Genomic DNA, 14,565 nt, shown 5'->3' with positions numbered 1-14,565 from the left:
GCTACCGCTTGAGCCACATCCCCAGCCCAGTTTTTATCTTTATTGGGAAAAATAATATGTGAAATACATTTGGAAACACATGTACATTTTAAAGAGTAGTAAAAAAAGCTGAGGTAAACATTTGTATTGTATAGAAGTTCCTGTGTGATTTTCCCTATCCCCCACCCCAGGTTACTGCTAGTCTGTTACCAATAAAGTTTGGGGTTTGTTTCTCTTCTTTCTTTCTTTCTTTCAAAGAGAGAGAGAGAGAGAATTTTAATATTTATTTATTTTTTTTTTAGTTTTTTCGGCGGACACAACATCTTTGTTTTTGTATGTGGTGCTGAGGCTGGAACCGGGTCGCACGCATGCCAGGCGAGCGCGCTACTGCTTGAGCCACATCCCCAGCCCTCTTTATTTATTTTGAATTGTTTTTAGTTGTAGATGGACACAATATCTTTGTTTTATTTATTTATTTTATTTTATGTGATGCTGAGGATTGAACCCAGTTCCTCACGCATGAGAGACAAGCGCTCAACCATTGAGCTACAACCCCAGCCCCATGCTTCTTATTTTATTTTTTCATTCATTCATGCTGCTGGGGATTGAACCCAGGGCCTCACACATGCTAGGCAAATGCTCTAACACTGAACTACATCCCCAGCCCTTTTTATTTTGAGACAGAGTCTTGATAAGTTGCCCAGACTGGTCTTGAACTTGGCTATCCTCCTGCCTTAGCCTCCTAGGAGCAAGGATTACAGATAAGTAGCTGGGATTAGAGGCTTGTACCACGGTGACCAGCATATTATGTTTTAAATTCTAAATCTGAAAGCAAAATAGCTCAATAATGGAGGTCTTTCAGTCTTTTACATGTATATTTAATTTTTTTTACACAGATAGTACTTAAAAAATAATTAACTAACCCCAATGCCATTGACTTTTCTGAGCACTTTATACTCTTTAATTCTCAACAGCTTTATGAGATAGGTGAAGAAACTGAGGCACAGGGCATTTTCACAGCTAGGAATTTGGGTTCACTGGGATTCTGCCCTTTCCCATCTCTGTTGTATTCAGGATTGAGCCCAGGGCACTTTACCACTGAGCTATATCACAGCCTTTTTTTTTTTTTTTTGAGACAGGACCTCAATAAGTTGCTCAGGCTTGCTTTCAGCCTTGGGATACTTCTGCCTCAGCCTCCTGAGTTGCTAGGGTTACAGATGTGTGGTACCACAGCTGGATGGACTCACTTAGATTCTAATCTGGCCAGTCTGGCTCATAAACCTGATTTCTTCATCTTTTCCCCTTTTCCCCCTCTTCTGCAGTGCTGGGGATTGAAACCAGGGCATTGTGCATGCTAGCCAAGTGCTTTACCACTGAGCTACATCCCCAGGCCCTGAACCTGATCTCTTAATGACTATAATTAGGGTACTGTTTAATGACTTCATATGCAATTTTATATACATTTAAAAATATTTATTTTTTAGTTTTAGATGGACACAATATCTTTATTTTATTTTTATGTGGTGCTGAGGATCGAACCCAGTACCTCATGCATCTAGGTGAGCTCTTTACCACTGAGCCATAACCCCAGCAATTTTATATTTTTAAGATCTATTATATCTTTGAATACTCTAACCAAATAACAGTGTAGCCATCAAGTGTTAAATTATTTCTGCTGGAATCTTTTAGTTGAAAAGCTCTATAGACTTTAGATAATTTTATCTCAACCTTTATTATTGTCTGTTTTAAAACCTATTTAGAATGTTTATTTTAAAAACATTAGGTGTTTTTTTAAATGGGGATTTTCAGGAAAAACAACTTACTAGAGTGAATAGCAATATACAGGTTAGAGTTAACAATTTTAAAGGAAGAGCTTTGATTAGAGGAAGCATTTTAAAAAAATATAGTATTTAAAATTCTTATTTGAAATATTTTCATGTTTGTGAGATTCAGGTAATTTTTGATACCTACTTAGAAATGATCTCGAAGAGATAATCTTTATAAAAACAGTTATTGATTTTATTTAGTAAATTAATGTTTTCTTTGTGGCTTTTCCCATGAAAACAACTAACTGTAGTGACAAGTCTTTATGTTTAAATTTAAAACTGTTTTTGTCTTTATGTTTAACACTTAAAAACTGTTTTTGTTCAGGAACTTCTTGAACAAAACTAACTGCCAATTACGTTTTACCATGGGCACAAAACTATTTAATCTCACATTCCTTGCTAACAACGCAATTCTCTGGGGCCTGGATGCTGCTGTTTCCTTGGCTGTGTGATCATAGGCTAGTCACTTACTAACCAATCTGACCCTTCTTCATTCTTCATCTGTAAAATGCACCTGACATCTCTCTCAGTGTGGAAAGCAAATGAACAAGTAAAGGTGAAAACACGTCAAACAGCGTGGGGTGTAGTGTATAGTGGGTGTATGATAAATGTTCATAAATATTCTCTCACCATTGAAGTTGTTGCTCTGTGTTTCCAAAATTGTCTTATAGTATTTATAAGAAGTGCTTGGTAATGACAGAATTAATGTTTTAAAATGGTTTGAAGGGCTGGAGTTGTGGCTCAGTGGTAGAGCTCTTTCTTAGCGCATGTGAAGATCTGGGTTCGATCCTTGGCAACACATAAAAATAAACTAATAAAAGGGCATGCTATTTGTCTAGCAAAAAGAAAAAGAAATCTTCAATATTTAAAAAACTTTAAAAAATGGTTTGATATATGCTGGCAAACTAAACTCTACCAATTAATATTTATAATATGTGGAGCATACAAAAAACAAGATTACATTTAGGCAAGAGTGATGAAGTAGCAACTGTGATGTGTGTTGTGTGAAGGTGATTTTGAGGCTGAAATGGCTGCTCTCCAGACTAAATAGGATTTGGTATTCTTTTGTTTGCATTTATCTTGGATGATTGGGAAGAATGCAAGCATATTAAGCCAAAGTTCTTAGGTCATCTTATTTGGGGAGAAAGAATTCCCAATCTGGCAAAAATCTTATGTCCACTAGTCCTTATAAGCTTTTAGTTAAGACTACATCTTCAATTGAAATTAAGAACTGGATACCAAACACATTTTAGAATTCTTTCAATTCTGGGTGTTCTGGCTCTTTTTATCCCAGCTTTCCCTAGAACCCATGGAATGTTTGAATATTGGTGTGTCTTCTCTTCAGAATACTAATCTAAAATCTTTTCTTTCTTTGATAGCAAGGAAAGAATAACTAAAACAAATATTAAAAAAAGAATAACTAATTCATGTATGGCTCTTGCCAGTTTATAATGTTCTTATTCTTATTTTCTTATTTGACCTTTGCAGCATCTTTTTGAGGGAATAGAGCTGATTTTATATCCTTTTACCGGTGAGGATGTAGGGATTCTAAGACATTAGTGAGTAGTCCAAGGTCACACTGTTAAAAAATGAATATCTGGGACTTAAACTCAAGCCTTATGATTTTAAATCTGAGGCTTTTTCACTTTCCAATACTCTTGTGCCCCTTTAAGTTAACAGATTCTTCGAGTATCTTTTTAGATATGGAAGTCAGTCAACATGGCAGATGGATTCCTAAAGCCTTTTTGGTCCTAACCACCATATAGGTATTTAGGGAGGAAAATTTCTAATGTGGAACTTGACCATATTTCAGTCTGGGATTCTGAATTTCATATATCATTGTATTAATCCCAAATTGTTTTTCTTTAAGAAGGCTCAAGGATGAAATGTTTTGTTCTAACATGACAGTGTACATGTGGAAAGATGATAAAATTCCAGTTTGCTGTGGTAAATGAGTTTTAAATTGAGAATAGGTACTTTATCCAGGCTCTGTGGCAAACATCTGTAATCCCTCTTGCTTGAAAGGCTGAGGCAGGAGGATTGCAAATTCAAGGCCAGCCTGGACAACTTAGTGAGACCTTGTCTCAAGATAAAAAATATAAAGACTGAGGATGTGGTAGAATGCTGGCCTAACATGTGAGAGGTCGTAAGTTTGATCTAATACAAAAAAAAAAAAAAAAAAGAGGTGTTTATGTGTGTGTGCGTACACGTGTCAGTATCAAAATTAGAAATTCTGGGCTGAGGATATGGCCAAAGCAAGAAAGCTACTTTACAAATGTTAGAAATCATTTTATATAAGAGGTAAATTTTAAGATAAATATAAAAATGGGACCATCTCTTGGTGATTCATTTGACCAAAATATATATTACTATGTCTTATGTACTATAACTATGGTGGAATAAGTGGAAAATAATCCCTGGCCTCAGTAAGGTCACAATCTAGCTGGCTATTTCATGTATGCTGTAATATACACACAGAAACACACAGTTTCTTTCTTTTTTTCTCTCTTTTAGATTGTAATGGTTATACATAGTAGTTGGGTTCATCCGGACAAACTCATACATGTATGGAAATTGATTTTAGTTCATGATCCCTCTAATATATAGTTTCTTAAACTGACATAACATTTCTGTCTTTTGGTGAAAAAGCATTTTAATAAACAGCTCATAAGAAATCAATTCATATGTCAAGTGAACAGTGCTATTACTACCTAGATAATTTTGAACCACAGAGTGTGTAACTGCAATACTAGCACTCTTTGTGTTTCACAGGAACTCATGAGTCTATTTTGCAGTTCTTATGTAGAAGCCCTGAATTTGGACTTAAAAACCATTATTAAAAAACCCATGATAGGGCTGGGGATGTGGCTCAAGCGGTAGCGCGCTCGCCTGGCATGCGTGCGGCCTGGGTTCGATCCTCAGCACCACATACCAACAAAGATGTTGTGTCCGCTGAGAACTAAAAAATAAATATTAAAAATTCTCTCTCTCTCTCTCTCCTCTCTCACTCTCTCTAAAAAAAAAAAAACCCATGATAAACTGATAATTTCGAATCTTAGAACATGCAAAACGAGCAGATCTTGAATCTTTTGTTCATGCTGTCCATGTTGTGCACTGAAATGTAAAAATGTTACATTTCTTTTTGCATTATTAATTTTTCTTTATTTGTGTGAGTATTCCTCTATTTAGTTGTGTGAGTTTTTTTTAGCCTTTGGTATCTTCTAATACTTTTGGCCTATTTTAACTTTAATTATATATGGCTGATTGTTTCTGATTTTTTAAAAAATCAATTATGACATTGACTTTGGAAAAAGTCATTTTTGTAGACTTTTTATTCAAATGTAGAAAGAGCATCAAATTCAGATTTTGAGCCATTGGTTCTTTTGCAGTTAGAATATGTCTCAACTCCACAATAATCAGACTGCATTAGATATCACTTCCTAGACTATCATTCCTGCCTTACCTGCTCTCAGTACTGGCTTGAGGCACCCCAAGGGATATGTATAGAAGTACTTTGAAAGCCATAAAATGCCATATCAGTATGTTTTGCTCTTATTCATCTAATTGTGTACTTGAAACATTTTTGACATAGACATTTTACTGTGAGCTTATAGATTGGGATAGGAAAATCATATGATTGAGTCAAGGAGCATACTTAAATCCAACAAATCCTTGCTGATAGTAAAATTATGGAGTCCCAGCAACTGCATCTTATTTTACCTATTGTGAACATCTTTGATGTCTAAAAAAGTGCCAAATCCTGAATAGGTCCTCAATATATATTGATGAAGGAATGAAGAGACTGGATATTAAAAAAAAAATTTAAAATGCACCTATTAGTCCCATTCACATTTTAAACTCTAAGACACCATATTTACTTCTCACCATCCAGTCACTCCATAATTATTATATAGATTATATATTTGTATGTATTTTTTAGATAACAGGTCAATTCTGCAGATCAATTCTGAACGTACCCTATTTGACTATAATAATATTAGTGAACCCTCAAAGAAGGGCCTTGCTGCTGTCACCTAGATGTTAGTTCTTGAGGCTAGTATTTCTTTTTTTTTTTAATGGGTTACTTATTTATTTATTTTTAATTAATTTTTAAAATTTATATGACAGTGGAATGCATTATAATTCTTATTACACATATAGAGCACAATTTTTCATATCTCTGGTTGTATACCAAGTATATTCACACCAGTTTGTGTCTTCATACATGTACTCTAGATAATAATGACCGTCACAATCCATCATCATTTCTAACCCCATGCCCCTCCCTTCCCCTCCAATGGTCTCTGCTCTATCTAGAGTTCATCTATTCCTCCCATGCTCCCTCTCCGTACCCCACTATGAATCAGACGAGGCTAGTATTTCTTAAAGAGTAGAAACGTGTTTGAATCCTAATTCTGCCACTTATTATCTATGAAACTTGTTTGTGCCTCCATTTCCTTGTCTGCAAAATGGGAATAAAAATAATATCTACCTCATAGTTGTGAGGATTGAATGAAGTACTGGATGAATATCTGGCGTACATTAAAGGATTTATAGATGTTAATAGCTATCATATTCATTTGTATTATTATTATTTGTCAGAATAAGTTAGTTGGGTAACATTCCAAGATTGATTTTCTCCTTTTCAAGCCCTGGGAACTCCTCTAAACTAAGGGTAGAAAGTTAAATGAAGAAAACTAAACCAGTGGCTGGGTGCCAGGCAGTGTATGAGCATTTTAGCCATATTCTCCTTTAATTTTCATACCAGTGCTATGAAGGTAATTAGAAACAGACTCAGAGAAGTTAAGTAAGGTCTCCTGCTAGTAAATAGACATCATGGTGATAACATCCAACAGCCCAAGGGATCAGTATGTTCATTAATAGGTAAGTTTGGAATATGCCTGCCTGTGATTTGGGGACTTTATTTCAAATGAGCACTGAAAGAGATGTCATCCACATTTATATTTCGTTCCTACTCCAGTTCTTTGTTTTATATATCTGTAATTCCATGCCCCTCCCATTCCAAAGCATATTGCAGTCATTGAAATGATGTATGTGGGACCCAGATGGAAAATTTTTGAATATGTGGAGTTTTACTAAAACTAATAGTTTGTAGAAGTAAACTGACTTACTATAATTTCCCAATTTTCAGAATCTCTATCATCATTATTAAAGTCATTATTCTTCAAATTAATAACTGTTTCATAGGGCTGTAAGCATAAACTCCCTTGTTTAAATATCCTAGGTGCCGTTTAATATAGAAGAGACTATTGTAGTTAACTTTTGGGGAGCATCTAAAATTAGTTAAAATAACTTGGTTTTAAGTATAATTAAGACAACTTTTAATTTTTTAGTTTTCTTACATTGCAAGTTAGCTCATTTGGATAAGGAAAGAGGGACACTTTATGAGACCCCATTCATGTAGTTTTCCTGAATAAGTTTGCCTCCAACCCTTCAGCCTAGAATGTGTGGAAGATTTAAACTCTCCCTAAACATCCTTGTGTGTTTTCTGATCTCTCATCCTCTTCTGTCTCCTGGCCTTGTTCATTCTTGCCCTGTGCTACTGATTTGCACTTAGCACACCCAGATGAGAAACTTGTTTTCTTTACTGGTTTTAGAAAGGCCCTATTCACACAGGACATTTGCAGATTTTGTATATCTAACTGAAGAAAGACGGCCAAATAGAGGTGGGGAGAGCCTTGCTTTGCATTAATGCAGCCAACTCTCCTAGTAAGGCATCCCCGGTCTTAAACGTTTTCAGACCTCCCTTGACCTGAGAGCTTCACCCCTACCTAATCCCAGCTTTGCTCCATTATGCTAGCTCTTCTTTTCTTCTCTCCCATTCCCTCTCCTCAGCATTCTTCTCTACTTTCCTTTCAGAGATAAAACAACAAATTCTTCCCCTTGTCTAATGCAGAGCAATTTCCCTTTCTTGACAACCATTCTGGGATCTTGACAGCCATTCTGCAGGGAACCACCCACTCTCTCCAAGGGGACTGGACATGAGAGGTGGGGGGTCCATACTGAGGAAACATATTTTCACAAAGAAAGTTTCTTCCAAAGGGGATTCTTGTGTGAGCAATTAGGATGACAAAATAGAGAATTTTCCATTCTGTTACATAGTAGTTAAGTATGCCAAGCTCAAGCTTTATTGTGCCCTGAATACTTGTCAGAAATCTAAAAAATGATTATATGTGCAATTTATTCAAATTATAAACTCTAGAAATCTTTGATTAATATAAGGTCCTGTGTGTAGACTATACACTGCTCTTTAAGAAGAATGCTGCTGCTTACATAAAGATCATGAAACCAGTTAACACAAAAGAATCACCTCCTGCTATATTGGATTATTATGTATTTCACTTACACAAAAATAATTTTGGCTTTTGATACTTGGATAATTTTGTTACCATGAAGTTTTTCTGATTATATGCAAGGATAATATGTCATCTTTAAAACCTAAAACAAATGCAGTGTACTTTTTCGGGAAGTAAACCTTTATACTTCCATTTATGAATCAGTCTACCTGTAAGTGAATAAATCTTGATTCCTAGCTGAAAAAAAAAATGTCAGTTTATTTTTTCATTCTTTTATGTCAGGTTTGAGGGCTTGTAGGGAGTTCACTGCATTGTAATATATTGATCATATTTTGAATTGCTAAATGAATTTGCTTTTTTTTTTCTGGCCTTACAGATTATTTCCATCATAGGTAATAGAGAAGAGGAAACCTAACCAATGCCTGTGGAATAATATGGAAGAAGATGAAAAAACCTTGTTTAATGGGTAAGAAATAAAACTATAATAAAACCTTATTAATGAAAAGTGTTCATAATAGGATTATGCATGGCCAGTCTGTAATATTGCAATCCTATTAGGGTAAGTGACCAATCACAATCTTTGTTTCATCCCTATTCTGAACTTTTACTACCTGCTTCCATTGTAAACTTGTTTATTTTTCAATGCCCTGAATTAACTTAAACTAAGAGGGGACACAGCCATATTTGACATAAACTGGGATCTGGAGACTGGCAAACTTACGGAGTCTAGGGTAGTTTTTGAAGTTTATTGGTAGTTGGATAGAGACTGTGTCTGTCATGACCTGTCAAGAGTAATTATCCACCCCTTCTTCTTCTCCAAGAGCTGCCAGCTGCTCTGATATTAGGCTCACCATGGGGGTCTTGCTCATGTGAGCAAGTGCAGATGTGTGTCAGGTGGAAGTTAAATAGAATTCCACAGAAAGCCCAATAAAAAGTCTGACTAAGGTTATGAGATATAAAAAATTCTAATTATACAAGTCCTTACATTCTTATTGTCAAAAATTTCAGTGTCATAGATAACCAAACCCTCTACGTGAATCACAGTCCCCTGCCAGAGAGGACCAGCCACTGTTAACTTGACATTTGGGCAAGTTAATCTCTGTCTGTACCTCAGTCCTCAGCTTTAAGGTAGAGACAATAAAATGCCTATCTTATAGCAATATTAAGAATTAATCAGGGCTGGGGATGTGGCTCAAGCGGTAGCGCGCTCGCCTGGCATGCGTGCGGCCCGGGTTCGATCCTCAGCACCACATACCAACAAAGATGTTGTGTCCGCCGAGAACTAAAAAATAAATATTAAAAATTCTCTCTCTCTCTCTCTCTCTCTCTCTCTCTCTCTCTCTCTCCTCTCTCTCTCTTTAAAAAAAAAAGATAAAAATAAAAAAAAAAATTAAAAAAAAAGAATTAATCAGTTAATCCATATAAAAAACAAAAGAAGAAGGCCTGGCACATAGTGTTTAGTAAGTGGTAGCTAGAATTTTCATATATGTCCCGGTTAGTAATTTTATGTATCAGTCATCCACACATGACTCTTTCTCTGATAAACTCCACCAGTTACATCATCTCTGGATAAGGTTAATCCTGGTGGCAAAGACATTCATGAAAATTTTCTTTTTGGCTTTAAGTTTCATTTCTCTCAGAGTGTTGCTAGACTGTGTCTGAGAATAGAGTTATACACCTGGAACTCTTACTGCATATCTTACGGTATAGGTGATACATACAGGTGTGTATGAATAGACAACCACCTTCAGCCTACAATAATTTTATGTTGCCTACAAAAGTGTCTGTTTCAAAGCAGAATGCACAGTTTTCTGATTTCTATTTCTTTCTTTTTAAAATTTTTATTTTTATTTTTTGTAGTACTGGAGATTCAACTCACAGTGATGTTTTATATATATTTATATATATATATATATATATATATATATATATATATATATATAGTTGTATATGGACACAATATCTTTATTTTTATTTATTTATTTATTTACTTTTTACGTGGTGCTGAGTATCAAACCCAGTTTCTCACATGTGCAAGATAAATGCTCTACCACTGAGCTACAACCCCCGGTTCCCTAGCCCCCCCTTTTTTTTTAAATTTTTTTCATTTGTAGATGGACACAATGCCTTTATTTTGTGTATTTTTATGTGGTGCTGAGGATTGAACCCACATGCTAGGCAAACGTTCTACCACTGAGCCACAACCCCAGTGCCCTCCACAGCCCCCTTTTTTATGTTTATTTTGAGACAGGATTATACCAAGTTGCCCAGATTGGCCTTGAACTTGCAATCCTCCTTCCATTTTCCCTAGTTGTTGAGATTACAGGCGTGTGCTACCACACTTGGCCCACAGTTCTCTTATTTCTAGATAGCTATGTCAAGTTTTCTGTTAAGTGTCCATCAATCTACTTGGAAAGACAAGTTTTCTTGAATTTCTCTTTTTCTTTTTTTTTGTACCGGGGATTAAACTCAGGTGCTTAACCACTGAGCCACATTCCCAGCCCTTTTTTATATTTTATTTAGAGACAGGACCTTGCCAAGTTGCTTAGGGCCTCACTGATTTGCTAAGGCTGTCTTTAAACTAATGATCCTCCTGACTCAGCCTCTTGAGCCTCTTTTTTTTCTTGTTTCATAGAATAGTAGTAACTTTGCAGATATCTTTGCTGCCTTTCCCCTGGCTTGTCAGCATTTTCATAAGTGGTACTGACAGTTGCCCATGTAGAGAAGGAAGGCACCTCAGTATGCTTTTAAAGTATTTCCCTCTTTTTTGGTATTTCTCCGTTGCATTATCCTGGGGCTCTATTAATTATTATGGACTATTCTATCTGCTGTGACTATAGTGAGGTTGTTTTAATAGGCTAGTACATATAGACAAGAGCCAACATTTACTGAGTTGTGTATCAAGCAATGTTTTAAGTGACTTACTCATTTATTCATTATTTCACTTAATCCTTTCATCCATTTAAGTGGTAGATACTATTATTATCTTCATTTTAAAGCCTAGAAAAGCTGGGCGTGGTGGTGCACGCTTATTATCCCATTGATTTGGGAGCTGAGACAGGAGGATCACAAGTATGAGGCCAACCTCAGCAATTTAATGAGACCCTATCTCAAAATTTAAAAAATGAAAAGGTATGGGCTCAATCTCCAGTACCAAATAACAACAACAACAACAATAATAAATTTAAAAAGTAAATCTGAGAAAAGTGAGGTGCGGAATAAGTAATTTTCCCAGAGTTGCAATCTAAGTGGCGCCTTAGGATCCCCACCAAGGCCTGTGCTGTTGATCAAGAGAGTACTGGCCTAGTTAATAAAGTTTGCTAAAGGGTGTGAGTTTAATAAGACATGAAGGCCGTATATCTCCTGAAAAAGTCACCATAAGTAATTTAAAAAAAAACTAATTTGTTTTTGCCTGCCTGTGGGAAGAACTTTTTTAAAAATATTTTGTTAGTTGTTGTTGGAACTTTACTTATTTATTAATATGTGGTGCTGAAAATCGAACCCAGTGCCTCACACATACTAGGCAAGTGCTCTACCCCTGAACCCCAGCCCAGCCCAGCCCTGGGGAAGAACTTTTGAAAGCGTGTTATCTTCTTAGATACAGGGAAAATGACGGCATGAAGCGGTTATTTGTGAACATTTATTGAATAATTATTTTTCTTGACCTTATTTGAATACAGCTATTTTGCTGCAGGATGAGTTGTTTGTAGTAAATGGAAATCACCTGAACTAGCTGAAGAACATCTGTTTAGAGGGGATTTGGGCGTTGATTTATGGATTACCATTTAGCTGCTATTCATAGAATCACGCAGACTGAAAGACTGAACTGTGGAGCAGTTTGAAACTGATTGGTAATGGGAAATTGCTCTTTTGTCCTGTTAAATAATATTTGAATGACAGCAGGAAGTGGTGCCAGAGAAAAGCCTGGAGAAAGGTGACTTATGGGTCTTATAATTAGAATGTCACTTTTAAGTGATGGTCTAAAAGGTAAATGTACCTTAACAATTGACATTTATACTCCACTGGAAGGAGTTATAATATGTAGCTCTTGTGCTGGGGTCTGTCTTGTCAGACTGAAGCATTGGCTTTTTTTTTTTTCCCTCTTCAAATAGCAAAATTCACTTCCTGATGAAATTATTGTTAATGTACAAAGAAAAAGTGATATTTAAAGTGACAAGTACCACTGCTAAAATGTCCTGGCCTTCTTATAAGTGTGGCTTCATGTTTTCCTCTGTTTTTTTTTTTTTTAATCCCCTTCCCTTGTTTGAAAATTTCTTCTGAATGTTGATCAAAGTTATGGTTCTTAACTTCTTAGTTCAAGGACTAAGGCAGCTCTTTCAGGGTCTAATAAGGTCAAAACCATTTTTCATTAAAACATTATTTGCTTTTCTTCCCTTCATTTACACAGGCGTTTGCAAGGAGTTTTCCAAAGGCTATCTAAAGTGAAACTCAATAGATGCAGAAGCAGAGGAGAATCCAGCAGTCTTTCTTAATTAATTTTAGACAGTAAAAAAGATTTGCAAAAAAGTTTAGGCCACTCTTCTTCATTGAGAAGCACTGTGGTTTGTATCTGCATCAGAACATTGCAAAGACCTCAGTGCAGGCCAGAGAGTCATAGTGCCCTCTCCGACTGATAGGTGCTGCCAACTTTGGAAAGGACCTTTCTGGACAGCCATTTATCTTGCAGTATTAATTGAACATTTACTATGTTCTGTCTTGTAGGAATGGAAACAAGGCAGTAAAGAAAATAAAAGCAAAAAAAATTTCTCTACCCACCTGGAGAAAAATTTCTCTACCCACTAGCTTCCTTTCCAACCCTTTTGTCTTGTTGACCTAGAGTAGCTTCTCCTACAGGGGAATCTCAGGATTCATAGCCACTGTGGATCTTCAGTGCTTACTCTTGTTTCTCAGTATGACTTGATATTTTTGATTATTTTTAAAAAGGCACTAAATGATTTAGGATTTTTTATAATAGATGGAACCCCAAGTACAGCTATAAAGATGGGTGTATTCAGTCATTCTTGTTATGGTTGATTTACTCTTGTTATCAAAGTTAGTGCCACTTTTGTCCAGTGAGGCACAGTGACTCAGGAGGCTGAGGCAGGATTGCAAGTTCAAGGCCAACCTCAACAACTTAGTGAGGCCTTGTCTCAAAATAAAAAAAATAAAAAGTGCTGGTGATGTAACTCAGTGGTAAAGTGCTCTGGGATCAACCCCTTGTACAGATAAACAATAGTTGGTTTTCTATTTATTTATTTTTTGTTTGTTTGTTTATTTTTATAGTCCTGAGGATTGGGCCTTGCAGGTGCAGGGCAAACACTCTACCACTGAGCCACATCCCTAGCCCTTGATTTTTAATTTAATTTTTAAAAAAAGTTATTTGAAGAAAAAATGTTCTTTTATGTATGAGATTTTCTTTGTCTGATGAGTTGCTTCTAAGATCCTGTAATTTGTTTAAGAGACTTTTATATAGAGATTACTTGGCTCATTAAATCGAGTCACCTAATAGTGCCTTGAAGGTTAAGGAATAGACTCTCAGACTCCCGCCCAGCGGCTCGATGTCTATCTTATGTGTGTCTTGTCACTCACTCACTTCAGCTATTTATAAGCGCAAACAATTGGGAATGTCCTTAGAATGTTAATAGAAAAGAAAACTGACATTCAAAATGTGAATGTCCAAAAATTTTCTGTAACGATTATTTTAATCTTAAAATACATTTTAATAGAAGCTCTTTTTTTTTTTTTAATTGGGCATTTTTTGTCCTTTCATTTATTGATCTTGTTACTTAGAAAGATAAAATGGCTGTTATACATTCAGCATTGCTGTCTGCCAGGTGCCCCGTTCTTGATTGTGCCTGGTATACCAAAGACCAGAATGGCCAAGGTTCAGATAAAATACATCTTCTGTCCAAGTGAGAGGTATAGTCATGTTCATGACTAGGGAAGGGGAAATTGAAGAATCCTTATCAAAGTGTTTAACCAGACTCTTTTTTTTTTTTTTTTTTTTGAGGGGGAGGGGTATGCCTTTCCTTGCTTTTAGAGGTAGATAGAGCTTCTAGTTCCTGAGCCTTTCCAGGTTCCTGAGGTTGTAACCAGCATGGTCCTTGCATATTTCATTGTCCTGTAGACGGCATTTAAGATTTGGCATGTTCTGGTCTTTTTAGTTTCCATTCCTCCATTCACTTTCCACTTTCAATATTTTCATGGAACCCTCCATCTTCTGTTATTTCATTTTCTATGCTTTCTGTTTTAAGAATTTATCTCCTTTGGGCTGGGGATGTGGCTCAAGCGGCAGCGCGCTCTCCTGCGCGCTCGCCTGGCACGCGTGCAGCCCGGGGTCAATCCTCAGCACCACATACAAACAAAGATGTTGTGTCCGCCGAGAACTAAAAAATAAATATTAAAATTTCTCTTTCTCTCTCTCTCTCTCTCTCTCTCTCTCT

The 14,565-nt window shown here is 36.1% G+C and overlaps 1 protein-coding gene across 11 annotated transcripts in view; it reads left to right on the top strand.

Moving 5' to 3' along the window:
* Positions 1 to 14,565, top strand: part of USP49 (ubiquitin specific peptidase 49) — a 103,191-nt gene that overhangs the window by 28,086 nt on the left and 60,540 nt on the right. For 10 of the 11 annotated variants that reach the window (XM_081295486.1, XM_081295485.1, XM_081295489.1 and 7 more), the window contains one exon: positions 8,499 to 8,588. The gene's annotated coding sequence lies outside the window, so the exon portion shown is untranslated. Of the gene's footprint in view, positions 1 to 1,341; positions 1,405 to 8,498; positions 8,589 to 14,565 lie in introns of those variants that run through there. The other variant, XM_081295488.1, reaches the window with a different exon arrangement.

This window comes from Spermophilus citellus (genome assembly GCF_964194105.1).
Source record: "Spermophilus citellus genome assembly, chromosome: 5".
Classification (NCBI taxonomy): Eukaryota; Metazoa; Chordata; class Mammalia; order Rodentia; family Sciuridae; genus Spermophilus; species Spermophilus citellus.
The sequence above is the reverse complement of the archived record's forward strand: the minus strand, read 5'-3'. Positions and strand labels throughout refer to the sequence as shown.